Below are 16,095 nucleotides of genomic sequence, written 5' to 3'. Positions count from 1 at the left end.
TACAATATCCTGTTATACATAATCATTAATAACAAACTACAACATTTGCTAATGACTGATTACTATAATCATGTTGCTTTCATTTCCTTTACACACCTTCCGTGGAGGCGCACCATTTTTCTCCACCAGTACTAGTAATGAATATTTTAGCAGCCAATTGCCATGTCATTATCTTGGACTGACTTGTTTGGTGCGCGCAACAGGAAATATTTCACTTTCGGAGAACAAGAAAAATAGGTTTATTTGCGTTACACTTATTCATTTGTGCAGTTATTCAGTGTCTGGTAAGTTAATGTTCAAGAAAAAATATAACTTTTTATTAAAATGTTCTATTATTCTATGTTGATGATTACTCATTTATTTCAGCCCTTTGTATTCAGCATGTCTCTATCAAAATAAACCTATGTTTCTATGAAAATTGGAGCTTTTGTTTTTTTCGTGGCCCACATAAAATTAAACCTTGTTTATTTGGCCCGTGTGAGCCTTTGAGTTTGGCATGCTTGTTATACAGTCCTGATGTTATATCCTTTCTCAAAGCATAGTGTGTTCTATACTATCCCTTTCAAGGTCTTTCCTCTTCTTTCTATTCTCCTTACTAATAACAACTATCATTTATTGAGCATTTTTAGGTGAGGCTCTGGGCTTGGCACTTTCATATATTCTTTTATCTAATCTTCCTAATATCCCTGGGAGATAGGTAGAATTATTCCCATTGGACAAACAGAGGCCTAGGGAGTTTAAATACATTCCCTACTCTCACACAAATGTAAGTGGTAGTGGTAAAATTGACCCACCTACAAAACATGTGTTCTCTTGCCTCTCCCTTTTATTTTCTTTCCACACTTTCTCTTATTTCTCTTCCTTTAATACCTTTTTATATTTCCCATATTCATAGACGAATCTCATTTGTTTACTCAACCACAGCACTTATTATACTTTTAGAATCCTACTTTCCAGAGTAATTTTGTAGTAGTAGTTTTTACCTTTCTTAATAGGTCCTTAAAGCCTTGTCCTTTTTCTTAAATATCACAAGTCTTCCACCAGCCTCCTAACAGTGTGCACCACATTTGTCACCTGTGCACTAGTAAAGTTCAAATACAGACACTTCAGTGACCAGAATTTCATTAAGAGGGGAAGCCAGTCCAACCCTGAGCTGTGTGTCTTCCTGGGAGCTTCAGGTTTTCTTCCTTTCTGTAATTCTCAGCCACCAGATGGCGCGCTCAACACATTTATGGGAGAGGACCTAATACTGCCATCTTGGTGTCTCCCTAATGCTTTCCCACCCCACACACAGACACACTGGCAAAGTGGGGCTTCTCAGTGGGGCTTCAAAATGGGACTTATAGTCCATTATTTAAAAGCCATGTATTAAAAAGTCCCCTACTTAGACCTTTCCATCTTTTCTGTAACCTAAAAAAGAAACATTAACTAATTAGCAGAGATGAGCAAGAAGAGAGAGGGAGAGATAGAGAGAAAGAGAGAGAGAGAGAGAGAGAGAGAGAGAGAGAGAGAGAGAGAGAGAGAGAGACTTTTGTGCTGTCAAAGAAAGGTAAAAGAAATAAAATTCAAAAGTAGATTTTAGAAGTGCTAATTTTGGAATTCATTGACAAGAAACTACCTGACATTGGTTACATAGTAATTTGAAGGGAAGAAAGGCCAGAATGTGCGAAACAAAATTGCTTTAGAGATACAGCAATTTTGATGAAAATCAGAGTAAATGTAAGGTGGCATCCAGAAGGGGGTGTGCTGACTGATCAGACCCACACTGACCTAAGTCCTCAGCAACCTGGGACCAAGACTCAGGGAACTATGTCCCAGGCACCCAAGAGAAACCATGGTTTCTGTCACACAGAGTTTATTCACTTGCACAGAGTAACTCTTGGTGGGTGACACTGAACTGGAATCAAAACATTGTTCTATTGCCTGAGGAATCTCTTTGCTTAAGAGGGGAATGGGGGGAAAGAAAAGGAAGCAAAATACACGCTCTTCAGTGTGGTCTTGGAGGGAAACCACCTCTCCTGCTCTGTTTCCCCCAGAAGAGCCATTTTACCACACTTCTGTGGCAGAGACACAAACAATATTCAAGTTGAGGATAGTGCTACATGCTTTTTCTTTCCATTTGCAGGCTTTACTCGATGTCCAGTCTTAAGCCACACTTGTCTTTCAGAATAAAAAATAATTCTCTTTCTCAGTATTCACAGAGTAGGACACACTGAAGAGATAAACTGCAAGGTCAAGGGGAAAGCCCACAATGACTATTTATTACTTCAGGATGCTGCCACAGCCCAGAGAAGCTCTGAGAGAGGGTAACCTCCTCTGAAATGGCTTTGAAATGTCAACAGGTCGCATTTAATCCAAAAAATATATATATTTATATATACTATAAATAAATAAATAAATAAATAAATAAATAAATAAATAAATAAATAAATAAATAAATAAAAACAAAAGTTACCCGAAAGGACAGTGACCAAAACTATTTGGAAGAACAGTTTTAATATTCTGTTTTATTCATTTGTTTTTAATTACTTTAGAGTTTATTGGAAAAATCTTGGAGGCACTTTTTTTCTAGGTGGAAAGTTATTTAATTAAGAAGTTGTCAAACTCCTAATTAGAACAAATTGAAGGATCTTGCCTTAGCAGAGATTAAGGAGCTATTTAAAGGAACTAATGGCTCCTTTAAAAATGTTTACATCAGTGATTTAAAGTTCCTATTTTTATTGGTTGCCATTCTGTGTGAGCAGTGTAAACTTATGGGTGTATCGATTTGCTGCTTGGGAGAGTTGGTTCTAGGCTGGGAAGAGATGGACAGTACGGGGTTCAAAGTCTTAACCGTTGGTCATTTAATGTATAAAAAAGATTTATATCAATCAGATTTGAAGGGACAATTTTTATTATGCTGCTCTCCATTCTCTTAGGGATAGCCAAGAAGAGTCGTGACCCATTTTCCTTCTCCCTTCTTTCAGCCTTTCTCTCAAAAGTTCTCCAAGAGTGCAGACTTTGTACCAGGAATGATAGAGAATCAGACAGCCTCTTCCCTTTAGAAGATCACAGTCCAGTAGAAAAGATAAACAAATACTAGTTAATTGTACTCTCTGCAGCAGCACTGCTGACTTTTCATTATGTAAAAGTCGGTGCTGACATGGCTGTAGCCAATGTGCACAGAATTTACTTCTGTCCGACGGGTTCGCTTCTTTGATTGTTGGAGCAGGTTTTACCCAGAAAGAGGTTTCCCATGGCAGCCACTGTGTGGTGCCTGGAAAATCTTGCATGGCTGTTCCCCTGGCCTCAGAGCTCACTTGTCCATAAGAGCCCAAGACACTCACTCTGTCTGGCAGGATGTGCCAGATTGTCTGACAGTCCTCTCATTCTCATTTCCCAGTTCCCATCATGCACCGGCCCTGCTAGGATTGCCTTGGCTTTCACTTCTTGTTTTTCCATATTGGCCTTTTATTGAGGTTTTGATTGCATCACTCAGAACATCACCTGTCATAAGGAGGGGTTAACCAACAAGATCCCAATACGTTCACTGAACAAACATGTATTCAATGCCAGGCATTGCTCTTATTATGAGGAATATAATATGAATGAGCTCCTGACCTCATGGAGCTTATATTCCAGTGGTAGAAAACAAGCAATAGAATATAAACAAAAACTATATATGCCTACACCTAGATACATGCCTGGGAGGCACTTTTTAAAAGGGAAGGGAGTGAATGGTGATGAAGAGAAGGAAGCCATTTTAGATGAGGGTCAAGTATAATTGTCCTAAGCGAAGCTAGGGAAGCCAGTCATTCAAGTAGTGAGGAGGCAAAGAACATTCTAAGTAGAGGGAACAGCAAATACACAGGCATTGAAGCAGGGATTGCTTCACAAGCGTGTCCCAGGAGAGTGATGCTGAAGGATTTTAAGAAAGGACATAGCAAGACTTGATATATAAGTTAAAGGGATCACTATAGGTGCTACATGGGGAATAGAGTATGGGGCCAGAATGGCCATGGGAAGACCAGTTAGGGAGAGAATGTACTAGTCAAGTGAAAGGCACAGTAGCTTGATTTAGGGTGCCAGTAGCAGGGTAGGTGCAGAAAAGTCATCCTCTTTGGTATATGTGTTGAAGCCAGAGCTGATGGGAGTCGTTTGGGGCAGAGATAATCAACTGTTTTGTCTGAAAATCCTGTCAGACATTCTGGCACAGAGCTTGAGCAGCCAGTTGGTACACGAGTCTGGATTTCAAGAAAGACTAGGGCTGGAATTATAACATTGAAAGGCTATTTAAAACGTGAGGCTGGAAAAAAGTTACTTAAGGAGTGAGTACAGGCAAAGATGAAGAGTCCTCCCAGCTGGGGAACAACCTTTAGAAGATGAGAAGAGTAAAGGATGTGGAGGAGGAGTGACTGCTGTGGTGGGAGAAAGGAAGGAGCACATGGTGGTTTTCACTTGCCCACAGCTTGAACAACATGTCACCTCTGACCCTTTCTCCACAGGTTCTTACCACACATATGAATGTGCAGTTCATTCTTTAATATCTGGGCCCTGTACTATCTATGTCACAGGATTTCCCCTGAAGCTCCAACATAAACCGCTCACCTCTCTCTGAGAAGATATTTTGTAGAGCATCACTCTTCTGATTGTTTTGACCTTCAAATATGGGTTCTTGTTCTTCCAAAATCTTTAAGCTGATAAGAACATTTGGTTTGCCTTTTTCTTTGCACCCTGCATGTAGTGAAAGCAAAAAACTTTTAAGTGTGTACCAATCAAATACAGTTAGAAGAGTCAGCAAAACCCCAGAAGACAACTCAACTATAACTTATCACTTTAAAGAAAGAAAGACAGAAGGAAAAATATCTACACTTCTATTAGCACTAGAGGGTCACTTAATCTCTATTCATTAAATACTAATAGTAGCAACAGAAGAAATAGCACTATAAATCATAAAAATTGAATCTTATACTTGCATTGAATTATGGAATTGTGAAATTGAAGCAAAGTATCTATCTCTATATATAAAAGCCTAATATGCAAAGTGTCTCCTTGGGAGTTCGACCAACCGGGAGTTCGATTGCTCACTATGACGTGCGCTGACCACCAAGGGGTGGCACGGAACAAAGGAAGACCCTGGCTGGCAGCCAGCAGCTGGGGAAGGGAGGCCCCAGCCGGCAGCTGACAGCTTCTAGAGACCTTACCCATGCACGAATTTCATGCACTGGGCCTCTAGTTTGTTTTTTTAAATATTATCTTTATTGTTGAAAGTAATACAGATGTACCCTATTTTTCCCCCATTGACTCTTTCCAACCCTTCCCTGCACCCATCTCCCCAGGCCTTCACCAAACTATTGTCTGTATCCTTGGGTTATGCATATATGCATTCAAGTTCTTTTTTAAAAAAAAAAATTGTTTTATTGCTTAAACTATTACAAAGAGTATTACATATGTCTCCTTTTCTTTCCTCCCACCCCTTGACATTCCCCTGGCCTCACCTACCCCCCAGTGTTTTGTGTCCATTGGTTATGCTTATATGCATGCATACAAGTCCTTCAGTTGATCTCTTACCCCCCACCCACGAACCATCCCAGGCCTTCTTGCTGAAGTTTGACAGTCTGTTCAATGCTGCTCTGCCTCTGTATCTATTTTTGTTCATCAGTTTATAATGGTCTTAATTATCCAGAAATGACTGAGATCATGTGGTATTTTTCTTTCATTGATTGGCTTATTTCACTTAGCATAATGCTCTCCAGTTCCATCCATGCTGTTGCAAATGGTAAGAATTCCTTCTTTTTTACAGCAACATAGTGTTCCATTGTGTAGATGTACCACAGTTTTCTAATCCACTCACCTGCTGATGGGCACTTAGGCTGTTTCCAAATCTTGGCTATGGTGAATTGTGCTGCTATGAACATAGGGATACATATATCCTTTCTGATTGGTGTTTCTGGTTTCTTGGGATATAGTCCTAGAAGTGGGATCATGGGTCAAATGGGAGTTCCATTTTTAACTTTTTGAGGAAACTCCATACTGTCTTCCATTGTGGCTGCACCAGTCTGCATTCCCACAGCAGTGCACGAGTGTTCCCTTTTCTCCACATCCTCTCCAGCACTTGTCGTTTGTTGATTTGTTGATGATAGCCATTCTGATAGGTGTGAGATGGTACCTCATTGTTGTTTTGATTTGCATCTCTCAGATGATTAGTGACTTTGGGCATGTTTTTATATGTCTCTTGGCTTTCTGAATGTCCTCTTTTGAAAAGTATCTATTTAGGTCCTTTGCCCATTTTTTGATTGGATTGTTTATCTTCCTTTTGTTAAGTTATATGAGTTCCCTATAAATTTTGGAGATTAAACCCTTATTGGTGATAACATTGGCAAATATGTTCTCCCATGCAGTGGGCTTTTTTGTTGTTTTGTTGATGGTTTCTTTTGCTGTGCAGAAGCTTTTTATTTTGATGTAGTCCCATTTGTTTATTTTCTCTTTAGTTTTCAATGTCCTAGGAGCAGTATCAGTAAAGAAATTGCTTTGACATATGTCTGAGATTTTGTTGCCTTTGGATTCCTCTAGTATTTTTATGGTTTCCAGTCTTACATTTAAGTCCTTTATTCGTTTTGAGTTTATTTTTGTATATGGTGTAAGTTGGTGGTCTAGTTTCATTTTTTTTGCATGTATCTGTCCAATTTTCCCAACACCATTTTTTGAAGAGACTCTCTTGACTCCATTGTATGTTCTTGCCTCCTTTGTCAAATATTAATTGAGCATATTGGCTCGGGTCGATTTCTGGGTTCTCTATTCTATTCCATTGATCTATATGTCTGTTCTTGTGTCAGTACCAGGCAGTTTTGAGAACAGTGGCTTTGTAATACATCTTGATATCTGATATTGAGATCCCACCTACTTTGTTCTTCTTTCTCAGGATTGCTGCAGCTATTCGGGGTCTTTTTTTTATTCCAGATGAATTTTTGGAGAGTTCGTTCTAGATCTGTGAAATATGCCATTGGTATTTTAATGGGGAGTGCATTGAATTTATAGATTGCTTTGGGTAGTATGGACATTTTAATGATGTTGATTCTACCAATCCATGAACATGGTATGTTCTTCCATCTGTTTATGTCCTCCGCTATCTCTTTTTTAAATGTCCTATAGTTTTCTGAGTAGAGGTCTTTTACCTCTTTAGTTAAGTTTATTCCTAGGTATCTTAATTTTTTTGGTGTGATGGTAAATGGGATTGCTTTTTTAGTCTCTTTTTTTAAGTTCACTATTGGTGTATAGAAATGCCATAGATTTCTTGGCGTTAATTTTGTATCCTGCTACATTGCCAAATTCATTTATTAAGTCTAATAGTTTTTTGATGGAGTCTTTAGGGTTTTTTATGTACAATATCATGTCATCTGTGAATAGGGACAGTTTTACTTCTTCTTTTCCAATTTGGATGCCTTTTATTTCTTCTTCTTATCTAATTGCAATGGCTAATACTTCCAGTACTATGTCGAACAGGAGTGGTGAGAGTGGGCTGGGCCTCTAGTTTTATATAAAGAATTAAGAATCTTATTAATTTATTTATTATAAAACTGTTTATGGAGCACCTTTTGGGTGTTGGGCATAAAGCAACAGATAAAAATCTGTGCTCTTATGGAATTCACATTCTATTAGTTAGAGATATGTACCCTAAAGAAAATCAATGTAGAAAAAAGTAATAGTAAATGAAGGAAAAATCTCACTATTTAAGATGCGGTGATCAGATATTACCAAGGGCTAGCCTTGTCAAAGTAGTTATATGCTGCATTTAAGAAACTTTTGGCATATCTTAAATTTTGTCAATTTTTCAACCTTTGAAGTTGGAGTTGTGTTTTAGTCATAGTCTGATGTCTCTAGGAGCCAAGTTTATTGAATGAGGTAGATGATCAATTGTATAATTCTGGTGAGGCCAAAATAATAGATGACTACAAAGTATATTTCCTGCAAGGTTCATTAACTGGTTTTTGGGGAAATATGAAAAAGAAATTTCAAAAATTCTCTGAGTGTCTGGCATAGAATAAGTACTCATCCTATGTTTGAATAATTGAACCATCACTATCTAGTTTCTTAAGAAGTCTTAAGAAATCTGCTTTGAAGTCAATGATATTAGTTTGAACCCTGCTGGGTTTTTTTAAAAAAACAGTCACATTGGTTTGTAATCACATCTTATTAGAAAGCTCTGTTTAAAAAACTATATTGTTATAACTTACATGTTTTTAACCAAAGTCTGTTGCAAATATTCCAGACTAAAGATCAAATACAATGTGGATTTCAAAGTGAGTTAAAAAGTTCAAAGCAGAATTCACTCTCAATATGTTAAAAAGTAACATTCCAAAGTCCTAAATGTTATTTTTATATAAAAGTTAAGTATGGAAAATAAAGACATGTGGTCCCTTTACAAATAATTTGTGATGTTGGATTTTGGCAAAAGCCTTTGGGAAAATTCAGACGCAGTACAAATAAATATTAGTAAGTAACTGCATCAAACATGAGAGAAACAATTTAGATTGAGGGGAAAAAATCCTGGTTGGAGAACAATCCCATATTTGGACATTTCATTCATTCATTGAATAAGATTTGGTTTGCCTATAAGAAGGCAGCATGAAATTCACAAACAAAACTTAGATTGAAATCCCAGGTTTGTTGCTCACTAGTTGTGTGACTTTGGCAAGCTGTTAACTTCCCCTAGCCTCAGTTTCTTCATCTATAAAAATTGGAATGGTTAATTTTTTTTATATAAATAATAAGGTTAATTACAAATAACAGAAAATTCACAGCTAACTACTATAAACAACAGAGAATTTGTCATCTCACACAAATAAAATGTGCCAAAGTGGGCCAAGCTTCTGGGTTGATTTTGTCGAGAAGTTCTCAATCTTTTGTTGTTATTGTAAAATATACATAACATGACATTTACCATTTTAACAATTTTTAAATGTGTAGTTCAGCAGCATTAAGTGCATTCACATTGTTATGCAACCATCACCACTGTCCATCTCCAGAAATTCTTTATCTTCTCATATTGAAACTATGTACCTGTGAAACAATAACTCCCTGTTTCCCCCTTTCCTCTGATCCTGGTAATTACTATATTATATTTGTTTCTATAAACTGGGGTGTGAATGGTTATTTTTAATTTATGAAATTTTCCAACCACAAAGCTAATACTCAGCTAATTGTGGTGGAAATGGTGCCTGCACAAGAGCAGTCATAAACTAAGACTCTCAGCCTAAGGCTAGTGAGACAACTTGGGAAGGAACTAAAGGGTCAGATAGAGGAGCTAAACACCAAGTACAAAGATAAATGGTCAAACATTGGAAGGAGATGTACCTATGAAGTATTTCCTGTCATGAAATCAGAAGCCAGAACTGTGTTTACACTTTATATCTCCAGTTGGCTCTCACCTCCATGGCTGTGAAAGTCTTCCAACTGGTCATCTCACCACCAGACTCACCCTCTCCAATCCATCCCCCGAATGGCCATTATTGTATTTTTCCTAAAGCATCAATGTTTCATTCCTGCTTCAAATTCCTCAACAGGGAGCAGAGAATTTCCAAGAGAAAACTCAAGGCTCCCGTGGCCTAGAAGTGAGCTAGGAAACAGACACTGATCCCAGTGGTAACTACGGAAACCTGGTGATGATTAAAGTTAGAACAAGCTGAAAGGTGTAATGAGAATGCATGCCTGCAACATAATACCTGAGTGGAGCTTGGCACCCTGAAATCGCCTCCCGCAAAGGTTTTGAACTCTAACCAAACCAACAGAGATGAGTTTGATATAGAAGATGCCCTAGAGGAGCAAAAGAAATACATGTTCTCAAGGCTATGGTCTTCAGGAGAAAACCACTTGATGGTTTGAGTTCGAGTTGCACAAAATGCACTGGAACTATGAGACACCCTAGGTACATCTCACACTGTACATGGAACAATGAATCATATATGAGAGGAAATCAGAGGCTTGGAGCCTCTGCTTCCAATTAAAGAACAGCAGAATTGCGTAATTTAGAAATTGAGGAGCAGTGATTTCATTAAGGATTTTAACAACTTGGTTAAAGAAACTTTTTCCTACATATAAATTTGGAATTAGATGGAAAGAATTTGTTTTTACCATGTTGGACCTAAATTAACTTGGCCAAAGTTTAAAACTTAAAATAAAGAATAAGGCAGGAAGAAGATTGTGGTTTTAATTATATTTTTAGAAATAAAATAACTTATTTTATTTTTAAAAGAGTGTGGCTTTAATTTTAGTTTTTAATTGAATGTTGTCTCAAAATAGATGAACATTAAAACATGACCCATGCCCACCTATTCATACTGAGCTAGTATGTCTAAATTATCAAGATTTCTTTATGAGTGAGTGATTATAGATAGAAATATAACATAAAACAATATTTTAAATCCAGAGATTATGTTTAAAGTGTTTTTTTAAAAACATACTTTATCATGTGTAAATGAATAATATTCACCCAGTTTATTGAAATATCACAAGTGCTTAGAGAGAAATTTGAAACTAATTGTTCTATAGATGTTTAGTGTGTGACAACCTGACATATTTAAAAGAACCAATTTCTTTCCTGTGTAATAGTGCTAGTTAAATGTTCTCCCAACTATTCAAACTCAATTTACCTCAATGGGAAAAACAATCCGGTTGATTTTTTCCCCTCGCTTTTCCTCACTGTGCTTTTCCAGCATATTCTTTCTTATGTCCAAATACTAGATAACGTTTCAGTTTACTAATAAAGAAAATGTTATAAATGTAAGAGCTGTTCAAAGATGAAGAGAGATGCCTGGAAAGGCAGTAAGCCCCTTGTTGGATTAAATGTTAAAATAGGTATTCCTTAGCAGAGAATTTAAGCATTAGGTGAGTGGTTAATCCAGTTGAATGTTTTGCCTTGAAAATCCTAGGAGTCTATGGTTTTTATAATTACTATGCATGAGTTGATGCAATAAATTTTTACTCCTTTTGAGCAAAGAAAAATTTATATGAAAAACCAGAGATGTCAGAGTTGTCATATAATGGTACAGCATAGGAATCACATGTCATCATAACACAAAAATAGTGGAGTTGTCCACTAACAATGTTGATTACCAAACATTCTTCTCTGTATAACAATGTTGTCCATCAATTAGTACCTTTAGCAAGAAATGGTGAAGAAATATTGAAATTACATGCAAAGGTATTAAAAAATAAGCTGACAGAAGAGAAGGCCAACAAAAATAAAAAAAAAAATGATGGGTACTTCAAATGAAAATTATTTGGATATCAATAGATTAAAATAAGTCTCTCAGAAAATCAATTAAGCCATTGAAAATCCATTGAATAGGCTTAAAAACGTGATCCTTATTGGGACTGTGCTGTAAAAGTCTAACTGTGAAGTGATGGATACTAGATTATGTTATGCAATTTTGTTGGGATTTGTTGGAAAAATTTAATTACCTCTCAAATCAATAGCTGACTCTCTTTCATCATTCTAAGAATTTAGTGTACACTTGTCATTACAACTAAATTTTCCAAGTTTAAAATAAAATAAACTTCACATTTTTCCTCTCAGATTTCAAAATAATGTTGCAAACAAAATTTAAATGATTTGTTGTGACATTTAGTACCTGTTGAGATAGATTAATTTTGGTGGCCTTCTCTCAGGATTAAATTTTTATTGAATAACAAAAACCTTCAAGGGGAGGTCCTTAAAACAATCTGAAAAGAGACATGTAAAGTAAGATGCATTGTATCAATAATTTAAAAAATTTAATCTTTCCCACCCTGTGCAAATTGGCAGCAGAAACAACACGTGTATGTATGTCTACCTCAAAGGGAAAAGTCTAAGTCTGTTGTGTCAAGAAGCATCTTCAGAAATCCAAGATAATTTCATTAATTAATTATACTGAACACAGTGTATCACAAAGTGGGAAGCATCCCCTGGGATGGCAGTCACTGAAAGTAATTAAGGGTACCCATGGATCATAGTTTTAGGCGATTCAATATACCTAGACTCAGGTATCTATGCCTAAACTAGATCTGTCCTAGCTCTGCCTATGACCCCTGTTTTATGAACCCTGGGCCTCTTGACCTACCGCTAGTGTTTTAAGGTCCAGCACATCAGTCTGAGTGCCTATTGGAGTCCATTACTATTCCTATATCCTCACAGGTATCACCTAAGATTCTTAAAGTAAATTTAAGAATCTACCCCATGGTTCTTCTACCTTAACAGTGAATTACTAAGAAAGTCTGCCTTGGACAGGCATAACCTCCAGCTTACTCTGGAACCCAATTTGGCCCTTTCCTCAGTACAGAGTAATGTTCCAGGGGAGATTTGGGTGGTCAGGAAATCCTGGCACTGAGGTAGAAATTTAGGTCTTCTCAGAATTGAACTAGGAAGGCTTTGGAGGCAGTTTCAGATAAGAGAGAGTCACAAGTATAGACTAGAGCCCAAAGACCAGCCCAAACAGCCTTTCAAGACCTTTCTGGCACCTTCCGTGGCCTTACAGAGCTCATGTCACACCTCAGCAAGGAGTATGCTGGCCTTTGAACCAAGGCAGCAAGGTGACGCTTCTAAAGCACAGGCCCTGAGATAGACCCCTCTCTATGGGAGTTTCTCACTTACTTGATCATCATTTGGAGAAAGAGCTTAGCCTCTGGCTGCCTCCTCTTCTTACACAATCAGCTCAGGACTGAGGGCCCAACCCTAGTTGCTGGTTGCTTATTTGGATGAAGAGAATTTTAAGTTCTGGACTTTGAATTCTTTAACAGCTTATCTGGATGACTTGATATCACTTTCCTCTATGTTGGTAAATTCATGCCAAATGTGTTTATTTAACATGATGACTTTTTCATGAAGTAATATTGACAAAATCTTTAGCTACCTATCTTGCTCCTACATAATTAGTTCTCCTTGCCTTGGGAATAGGAAGGCCAGTCCCATATTTGCCTCTGGCTCTGAACAAACCCAGTACAAGCCTTGAGAGCTCCTCTGCGGAGCATACCAAGACAGTGTCTCACACTCTCTGGAGTTCATCATGGAAATGTGACAGAGATGAGAAATATGCAGACCCTTCTCTGTGTCTGTCTTCCAGACGCCCTGTGAGGGCTGGCAAAAAATGTTCTTATTCTTCAACTATTCACTGGCATGTGATTGTGTAGTAAAATTATGTTTGGGGTTTGTATTTGGGTTTTGTTTTTGGTGTGTGTTTTTTCCTTAAATGAACATCTGTTATTCTCTTTCGGTCCAAAGTGTCTGAACCCAACTGGGCAGGGCAACTTGGCTTCCTCCACCACTTCTGTAGAGTCACAAATGGAGCCTGTCTCTGTCAGCTGCGTATTGATTGGCTGACCAGCCACTACTCACCTCCCACAGTTGTTCTGGCTGGGAGAGGCTCATGGGTGTACCACTCACCGCTCACATCTGTTTTGGCTCTGAGAGGCTCATGGGTGTGGAGGGAGGCGGTCAGGGTCAGCTTGTTCTGTGCACATGGCCTATGGGAGTTCCAGAAGCAGGGATATTTCATTAAGCGGCTCAGATCTGTTATTACTGACGGCTAGTTATAGCCCTGATATGAGGGATATGAGGCAGGCAGGCAGTCTGGCATGTACCTTTGAGAATGGTGAGTCATAGCAGCTTAGTTTTTCAAACAATTGTTTTTATCTCCTGGTGTCTCCCCTATTTCTATGATATGAGATTGTAGAAAATGTGACCCCTACGAAGACAAAAGAAAGATGTGTTTACAAAGAGTGCTTTAGATTCACCAAAGAACTGTGATTTCTTTGGACCTATATTATGAAATTCGTAGTATTCAAAGAAGAAGTTAATTTTCTACCTGCATCAATATAATTTTATATTTGGTTAATTTTCTACCAAATATAAAAATACTTCAAGTTCCCAAGACCATTCCAACTCTGAGAGCTTCAGGACCCTGGATTTTAAGATGACCAAAATACAAAACTTCAAAAGATCTCTCTGGTACCCTTCAGCAAGGTTATATCAATAGTCACAATGATCCATTCGACACACTGTTGTAGGATGATTGCTCCTCTCCTGACTCCCTTGCTCAAATTTCTTATGTGGCTTTCAGCTGTCAAAAAGACAGGTCATACGCTTTAACCTGGTATTCAAAGTCCTTTAGGATTTGATCTCAAACTACTTGTCCAAGCTCTTGTTAAGGTAAAAAAAAAACATTGAAACCTGTAAAGAATTTTTGTGACTTTATTTGAGCCAAACTGTCTACATATGCCAGGAAACAGAACCTCAATGAATTGAGATAATGCTCTGGAGAATGGTGGGTTACATCTATATTTATATATTGCAATCAAAGGAAGGGATGTAGGTGGGTGCAGGAACAATTAACATGATAATAATGAAGGAATTTGTGGTATCTGTCCTGGCACCCAGGCACATTAGGCTGTGCTCCTAGGGGTCCAAAAATAGGGAAGTTACAAGTTACCCAGACATTTCAAGTGTATGTAGATACAAAAGGACAGATAGGCTCAATTAAGGTAAAGGTTGACCTTGTCAGGGAAGATACCGGCTTAGGATGTAACTACCCACCATAACTGCTTTTAAAGTTTAACTTCAGACCATCCTTTGTGGTTACTTTAGGTCTCTGAGTTTGCAAGACTGCCATACAGGCCTTCCCTGAGCTTGTCAGGTTAGCATGTGGCCCCTTTCGGCCACAGTCTTATCGCCCAATACTGCCATTAATGCCTCGTTTAATTTAACCAAAATGCACCACATATTGTTTCTTTGTTGCCCCTTGTTCCTCGACTTCTGTACTTTGGCTCTTCTGTTTCCTGATCTCAAGTCCAAAAGCTCCATTTGTCAAGGCCAGTTCTTACGCACCTGCTTCATAAAGTCTTCCCTGAGCACTCCCACCTGAGCCTGTTTCTGCCTCCTCCAAATAAGCAATTACTTTCTCGCTCTCTCTTAAAGCACCTCTCAGTACTTTCTGCCTGGAATAATAGCTCACAGTGCCCAGTTGCCCTACCTTCCCCAGCAGGGGCAGGCAGAACTTGTGTCCAACTCATTTGTGTACATTCCCTAGGCCTAGGGCCTTGCAATTAGCACATACTTGATAAATTTGTGTTACAGATACAGCAATGGACATTCGTAGAGAGCTTCAGAATTTCCAAAGTGGATTCACATTCATTAATAATTCTCATTAGTGGAAGTAGAAAGAACAGGTGTTCCCTTTATTACAACTGAGGAGAAGAGAAAGGGAACTAATTTTTAGTCAGAAATAACTTTCATCTATTTATCAAGCTATTGTTTATGTCATTCTACAAGTCTGCCTCTTCTGCCATGTTAAGCTGGAGCTCAGAAACCATGTCTACTTGTTCACTGTTGTTTCCAGTGCCTAACTCATTGCCAGACATAGTGTAAAATCTCATGAAATATTTGCTAAATGAATGAATAAATGAGTGAATACTGAGAGACAAGCCGTGAATGTACTGCATTCACTGTTGTAATCGCAGCAGGTATCATCTCCATTTCACAGGTAAGGACACACAGCACTTATGTGTGTGGCTGGAATTGAAACCCAGATCTTATAATTATAGAGATCTTGTGTTTTACATCACATGATTAGCTTCCCATGAAGTGCCTTTATGTTATCTTTCTTTTGTTGTTGTTTTTTTCACCCTTAATTGATTTATAATTCTGTAAAAATAATGAAATTTTCAAGAGTTACTATAAATTTTAAATATTTAACTCTGTTAATTATTGACATCAAAGTATCAAAATAGTGGGTAGGATATTAGTCACTATTGCCAAGTCCAATAGTGTCATTTTGTGAGAGGAGATGGGAGTGCATTCTTGGAAGGCAGGAAGTAATTTTCTAAAGATTTCTGTATCTCTACTGCAGTTCTCTGCTTTTGATCTAAGACTAAAAAATAAATTCCCATCATAATTTATTTTGTCCTAAGTGACCAGGAGGAATTGTTGTAATGTACCCCGAGAGTAAATACTCAGGATGCAAGACCAGATTAATGAGTCATTTAACAAGCCGGCGACTGAGAGGGAGTTATGGCTCCGAATCTCCCAGTCCCAAAACGGTGTCAACCTCACACTTAAATAGGCAAATATTGCAAAGGTATCGATTA

This window comes from Myotis daubentonii, chromosome 3 (assembly GCF_963259705.1).
Source record: "Myotis daubentonii chromosome 3, mMyoDau2.1, whole genome shotgun sequence".
In the NCBI taxonomy this organism is placed as follows: Eukaryota; Metazoa; Chordata; class Mammalia; order Chiroptera; family Vespertilionidae; genus Myotis; species Myotis daubentonii.
This window is presented reverse-complemented; position numbering follows the sequence as displayed.